The sequence below is a fragment of the Bombina bombina genome, chromosome 3 (genome assembly GCF_027579735.1).
Source record: "Bombina bombina isolate aBomBom1 chromosome 3, aBomBom1.pri, whole genome shotgun sequence".
In the NCBI taxonomy this organism is placed as follows: Eukaryota; Metazoa; Chordata; class Amphibia; order Anura; family Bombinatoridae; genus Bombina; species Bombina bombina.
This window is the reverse complement of record NC_069501.1, coordinates 628378848-628386523: the sequence shown is the minus strand read 5'-3', so window position 1 is coordinate 628386523 and position 7676 is coordinate 628378848.

Below are 7676 nucleotides of genomic sequence, written 5' to 3'. Positions count from 1 at the left end.
CGCATTAACAGGTATACATATATTATAATATTTATACATATTTGAAATAGACAATTATTTCTTAAACAGCATTTTCTATTAATAGGAGCTGTTAGTTTATTTCTAATTAAGGTGGTTACATTTTTCCTCCTTTCTATTAATATTTCTGTATTGTATGTTTTGATATACAAGTAATATATGTATATGGCCCAGAAATGTTGTATATATTTTGGTTTAGTTACATGGGGTAGGATGCCTAGGTCATGTGTGCATACAAGCAACTTACTGAATTGTGTATGCCTCCATAATCATTTGTTATATTGATCCTTAGGAGAGAAATGTACAAAATTTAGTATATATGCACTTCTTTGGGTATTAAACAATCATAGGGGACTTGTATTATTTATATAATTGATGTTTAATATACTGTAGTTCCTATTGTATTATAGTCTCTTTAATTATGGCAAAGATTAGAGAGACATATATTAGTGCGTATGACACACTTAAAATCCCCTTATTTAAGGTCATCTTTGTATATGTATTGTTGTTAAAAACATTTTTCCCTTTGGACTTACACAGCAAGAGTTAACAATTCTTGGGGCTGCATATGACGTCAGAGTAATGATTACAATTTAAGAGGGCTGGGAGCCAGAGATACGGTCTATGAGTAAAGCAGGAGCTGAATAAAAAGAGAGAAGTGCTCAACCTGGGAACGAACAATAGCATAATAGCTTGTTCTTTGGCTAGTTACCACCCAAGAAGCAGCCTCTTTTTGCTCAACATGTGCCTTTCACAGAAAAGAACTTTCCTGAAGCATATCAGTCTGATCCTGACTTCACAGTACAGTCCAGCCCTCAAATACCAGGCAATCCCTCTCTGAACGAGAGAAACAGCAAAACCCCAGACGTACGTTTCAGCCTACTGTGGGCCTCATGAGTGAGGTGCAGCCATATCCCTCTAGGCACACTGAGCAACGGGTCCACGTCTGGATTCCCGCATCACACTTAGGGAGACTTCCCTAAGTGTCATAATTTGCATAAATAAAAAGAGAGAAGCGCTCAACCTGGGAACGAACAATAGCATAATAGCTTGCTCTATGGCTAGTTACCACCCAAGAAGCAGCCTCTTTTTGCTCAACATGTGCCTTTCACAGAGAAGTACTTTACTGAAGCATATCAGTCTGATCCTGACTTCACAGTATAGTCCAGCCCCGAAATACCAGGCAATCCCTCTCTGAACGAGAGAAACAGCAAAACCCCAGACGTACATTTTGGCGTATTGTGGGCCTCGTCAGTGAGGTGCAGCCATATCCCTCTAGGCACACTGAGCAACGGGTACATGTCTGGATTCCCGCATCACACTTAGGGAGACTTCCCTAAGTGTCATAATTTGCATAAATAAAAAGAGAGAAGCGCTCAACCTGGGAACAAACAATAGCATAATAGCTTGTTCTATGGCTAGTTACCACCCAAGAAGCAGCCTCTTTTTGCTCAACATGTGCCTTTCACAGAGAAGAACTTTCCTGAAGCATATCAGTCTGATCCTGACTTCACAATACAGTCCAGCCCCGAAATACCAGGCAATGCCTCTCTGAACAAGAGAAACAGCAAAACCCCAGACGTACGTTTTGGCCTATTGTGGGCCTCGTCAGTGAGGTGCAGCCATATCCCTCTAGGCACACTGAGCAACAGGTCCACATCTGGATTCCCGCATCACACTTAGGGAGACTTCCCTACGTGTCCTAATTTGCATAAATAAAAAGAGAGAAGCGCTCAACCTGGGAACGAACAATAGCATAATAGCTTGTTCTATGGCTAGTTACCAACCTAGAAGCAGCCTCTTTTTGCTCAACATGTGCCTTTCACAGAGAAGAACTTTCCTGAAGCATATCAGTCTGATCCTGACTTCACAATACAGTCCAGCCCCGAAATACCAGGCAATCCCTCTCTGAACGAGAGAAACAACAAAACCCCAGACGTACGTTTCGGCCTATTGTGGGCCTCTTCAGTGAGGTGCAGCCATATCCCTCTAGGCACACTGAGCAATGGGTCCACGTCTGGATTCCCGCATCACACTTAGGGAGACTTCCCTAAGTGTCATAATTTGCATAAATAAAAAGAGAGAAGCGCTCAACCTGGGAACAAACAATAGCATAATAGCTTGTTCTATGGCTAGTTACCACCCAAGAAGCAGTCTCTTTTTGCTCAACATGTGCCTTTCACAGAGAAGAACTTTCCTGAAGCATATCAGTCTGATCCTGACTTCACAGTACAGTCCAGCCCCGAAATACCTGGCAATGCCTCTCTGAACAAGAGAAACAGCAAAACCCCAGACGTACGTTTCAGCCTATTGTGGGCCTCGTCAGTGAGGTTCAGCCATATCCCTCTATGCACACTGATTAACGGGTCCACGTCTGGATTCCCGCATCACACTTAGGGAGACTTCCCTAAGTGTCATAATTTGCATAAATAAAAAGAGAGAAGCGCTCAACCTGGGAACGAACAATAGCATAATAGCTTGTTCTATGGCTAGTTACCAGCCAAGAAGCAGCCACTTTTTGCTCAACATGTGCCTTTCACAGAGAAGAACTTTCCTGAAGCATATCAGTCTGATCCTGACTTCACAGTACAGTCCAGCCCCGAAATACCAGGCAATCCCTCTCTGAACGAGAGAAACAGCAAAACCCCAGACGTACGTTTCGGCCTATTGTGGGCCTCGTCAGTGAGGTGCAGCCATATCCCTCTAGGCACACCGAGCAATGGGTCCACGTCTGGATTCCCACATCACACTTAGGGAGACTTCCCTAAGTGTCATAATTTTCATAAATAAAAAGAGAGAAGCGCTCAACCTGTGAATGAACAATAGCATAATAACTTGTTCTCTCGTTCAGAGAGGGGATTGCCTGGTATTTCGGGGCTGGACTGTACTGTGAAGTCAGGATCAGACTGATATGCTTCAGGAAAGTTCTTCTCTGTGAAAGGCACATGTTGAGCAAAAGAGGCTGCTTCTTGGGTGGTAACTAGCCATAGAACAAGCTATTATGCTATTGTTCGTTCCCAGGTTGAGCATTTCTCTCTTTTTATTTAGGGCAGGAGCTGAAACATGTTAGACCGCTGCTGTCCTGGCTCTCTGTGATTTTACTTGACACACTGACGTTTTTACTCCTGTGTACTAGAAATAAACGTTAAGTTTTATATTTTGAGCCTGTTGCCCCGACTCGCTTTCTTTTTCTTCTTGCACTTGGATATATTTGACAGACCCACAGAAGTCTGTTGGCGGTTTGCAGGGCAACGCTGAAAGCGGCTGCTATATGAAGGAGAAGTTGTGCTCTTATACTACCTTATGGTGAGGTGGAAGAAAGGAGAGGATGTACAATAGAGGATACGGACCAGGACTGTTGTGGAGCCTGAGCTTGTTTGGCGGAGAGGTAATAAACGGAGTACAAGGTACTATTTATCCACTTAGCAGCTTATATTGACTGTGTCTCTTCCTTTATAAGGGGACTGTTGGTAATTTGATCCTCACCTTATACTGTTAGAGCGCTAGTTAAGGGTTTGTTTGGAAGAAAAGAACTTTGTGAATTCTGTGCCCTTAAGCATTCACAGTTATTATAATAGTTCATACGCCTATGCTCTGATTCATAAATGAAGCATCTGATTGATTCTATTATATAGCAGCAGGCTCTACTTAATGCTTATCTACATCCCTTTTGTAGGGAATTTTTGTATTTGACTTAAAGGTACATGGATAATATGCAGCACACTACAGGGAGTGCAGAATTATTAGGCAAATGAGTATTTTGACCACATCATCCTCTTTATGCATGTTGTCTTACTCCAAGCTGTATAGGCTCGAAAGCCTACTACCAATTAAGCATATTAGGTGATGTGCATCTCTGTAATGAGAAGGGGTGTGGTCTAATGACATCAACACCCTATATCAGGTGTGCATAATTATTAGGCAACTTCCTTTCCTTTGGCAAGATGGGTCAAAAGAAGGACTTGACAGGCTCAGAAAAGTCAAAAATAGTGAGATATCTTGCAGAGGGATGCAGCACTCTTAAAATTGCAAAGCTTCTGAAGCGTGATCATCGAACAATCAAGCGTTTCATTCAAAATAGTCAACAGGGTCGCAAGAAGCGTGTGGAAAAACCAAGGCGCAAAATAACTGCCCATGAACTGAGAAAAGTCAAGCGTGCAGCTGCCAAGATGCTACTTGCCACCAGTTTGGCCATATTTCAGAGCTGCAACATCACTGGAGTGCCCAAAAGCACAAGGTGTGCAATACTCAGAGACATGGCCAAGGTAAGAAAGGCTGAAAGACGACCACCACTGAACAAGACACACAAGCTGAATCGTCAAGACTGGGCCAAGAAATATCTCAAGACTGATTTTTCTAAGGTTTTATGGACTGATGAAATGAGAGTGAGTCTTGATGGGCCAGATGGATGGGCCCGTGGCTGGATGGGTAAAGGGCAGAGAGCTCCAGTCCGACTCAGACGCCAGCAAGGTGGAGGTGGAGTACTGGTTTGGGCTGGTATCATCAAAGATGAGCTTGTGGGGCCTTTTCGGGTTGAGGATGGAGTCAAGCTCAACTCCCAGTCCTACTGCCAGTTTCTGGAAGACACCTTCTTCAAGCAGTGGTACAGGAAGAAGTCTGCATCCTTCAAGAAAAACATGATTTTGATGCAGGACAATGCTCCATCACACGCGTCCAAGTACTCCACAGCGTGGCTGGCAAGAAAGGGTATAAAAGAAGAAAATCTAATGACATGGCCTCCTTGTTCACCTAATCTGAACCCCATTGAGAACCTGTGGTCCATCATCAAATGTGAGATTTACAAGGAGGGAAAACAGTACACCTCTCTGAACAGTGTCTGGGAGGCTGTGGTTGCTGCTGCACGCAATGTTGATGGTGAACAGATCAAAACACTGACAGAATCCATGGATGGCAGGCTTTTGAGTGTCCTTGCAAAGAAAGGTGGCTATATTGGTCACTGATTTGTTTTTGTTTTGTTTTTGAATGTCAGAAATGTATATTTGTGAATGTTGAGATGTTATATTGGTTTCACTGGTAAAAATAAATAATTGAAATGGGTATATATTTGTTTTTTGTTAAGTTGCCTAATAATTATGCACAGTAATAGTCACCTGCACACACAGATATCCCCCTAAAATAGCTATAACTAAAAACAAACTAAAAACGACTTCCAAAACTATTCAGCTTTGATATTAATGAGTTTTTTGGGTTCATTGAGAACATGGTTGTTGTTCAATTATAAAATTAATCCTCAAAAATACAACTTGCCTAATAATTCTGCACTCCCTGTACTAATTATTTCTCTCTGCGAGCTGTGCAAGATTATGATGCACTCAGACCCTCAATTGAGGATCTACAGGTGGTTTCAGAATAACAACCTTTTTTCAGTGATGTGACTGCTATTGATAAGCTTTTGGAAAGCAATGCCCTAATTAAAATAGCCAGTAGGTGGAGCTGTCCGCTTGTTTTGCAGCAAAGTTATGCAACTTAACAGCCTTAAATTGATCTGTGTACACAGATCAGACCAGATCTATTGAACAACAAGTTTTAGCAGGCACTTCCCTATTATCTTCCTGTCCAGCAGCTTGAGGTGAGGGTGCCTAACTACTTATTAATCACTGCCTTTGAAATGCATAGAATAGGTGCAGACCCAATATTATCTAACATGCTAACAATGCAGAGAACTGATTGCAGAAAAATGCTTGTTGCAATCAAGTAAAAGTCATTCAACAAGCATTGTTGTGTGATTATTTTATTAGGTGATGTTTAACAAAATGTTTTTGTTCATTAAACTTAGTTTGATGATGATACAATTTATATTTTTAGGTTTATAATGCTGTTTAGCATTTAAACGTTTAAAGTCTTCATTTCAAAGCTTTAAAAATAATGTATTAGGTGTTACTTACGACAATTTTGAGAGGGGCCTGGAACCTAACTCACTCACTTCCCATTGACTTACATTATAAACTGGGTTTAAATTTACAACGGTTTTGATTTACAACCATTCTTCCTGGAACCTAACCCCGGCGTAAACTGAGGGCTACCTGTATTTTCTACTAATATGAAAATGCAGAATGTGGGGGACATTTTTCAAATTAGGGAAAACAAACTGTTGAAAGAATACAAAATTATGGTGGGACATAAAACTATTGGAAAAATACATATCCCTAAATATGATTCCCAGAGGGTTACAGTTAAAGAAATATCCAACATTCCAAGTGAATATAACAGATATTGACTTCTTGGAAACCTGGAATGGGATCTTATCGGAATGTTCCCTTAAATTAATGCGAATCATTATCATATACTGTATATGCACAGCTGAAAGATGAGATAATAGAGTTACAAAATTAACTTAATAAATTTACTGAACATAAGGATTATATGCAACTGGATGCTATTTTGGACAAAACTATTACTAATGTCAAATTGGAGATTGATACAGCCAAGCAAGGGAAATTTGAAAGGGACTCATTGGATTACAAATTGAATATGGTGTATAACTGGAAACAAGGAAAGGCAAGCACACGATCATCTAGATCCAGAAGAAATAGAAGAAGAGTTACCTTCTCTGACACTGATGGTGAATAGGGGAAAGAAACAGACTCTAAAATTAATTCTACCATGCTACCTGAGATACAAAGCCCGAGTTATGCCATACATGAAATGGGTTCACATACTGCATTTAATACATCTAATGAGGGAGCTAATGCATCAAATATGGTTCAGAGTAATCAACATGTTGCAGGAGCAGTGGGAGGTCTATTAAGATCTAGTGACCCCCCTAAGGCTCAAGTAGCCAATACTAATAAACACCAGCTACAGGTACCCACTACATTAGTAATGGGAAATATACCTAACAAAATGGAGGTTTTTCAGAAGGGCCAGCCATACCTAAGAGGGGGAGGCGGCCACACAAAAGGGGGGGCAAACGTAGAAACAAACATGTACATGTTAAGACCTCAAACACAGCAGCAAAAGAACAAGAACAAATACAAGATCTAACAATTTTGAACCTTTCAGACATCTTATTAGAGGAGGAGGAGCAGAGAGTTCTTAAATATGGTTTGGGCTTTGTTCCCTCAACAGACTTCAATCTTTTTGAGACCATTCTTGATCTCAATAAGTTTGTAAGGAACTTAACGCTCAAAAAATGCTTTAAAAATAATACCTCTGATTATGATGATGCTGTCTTAGAACACAAAGGTTCTGACACTGAAAGAATAGATGTATATTTTAAGGAAGCAACTAATTATCTATCTCTCCTCAGTTTGGAGATGGAATCTAAAAAAGAAGAAACATTTGAAACCAAATTTAAGGCAGTATCAGAGTTCTATCCGACTAGAAAAAGAGGGATTTATCTTGAATCATTTCACAAGAGAGTAGAAACAGAATTAAAGGGACATAATACTCATTTGCTAAATCACTTGAAACTGATGCAGCATAACTTTAAAAAGCTGACAGGAAAATATCTTCTGTTAAAAAGAAGATATTTTACCTCACAATTTCCTCAGCTCAGCAGAGTAAGTTCTGTGTAAAAAGTTATACTCAGTTACTGCCCAACTGCAGGTAAAAAAAAATAAAAAATGAAGAAATGAACAGCAGCCAATCAGTATCAGCAGTGCTGAGGTCATGAACTCTTTTACTGTGATCTCATG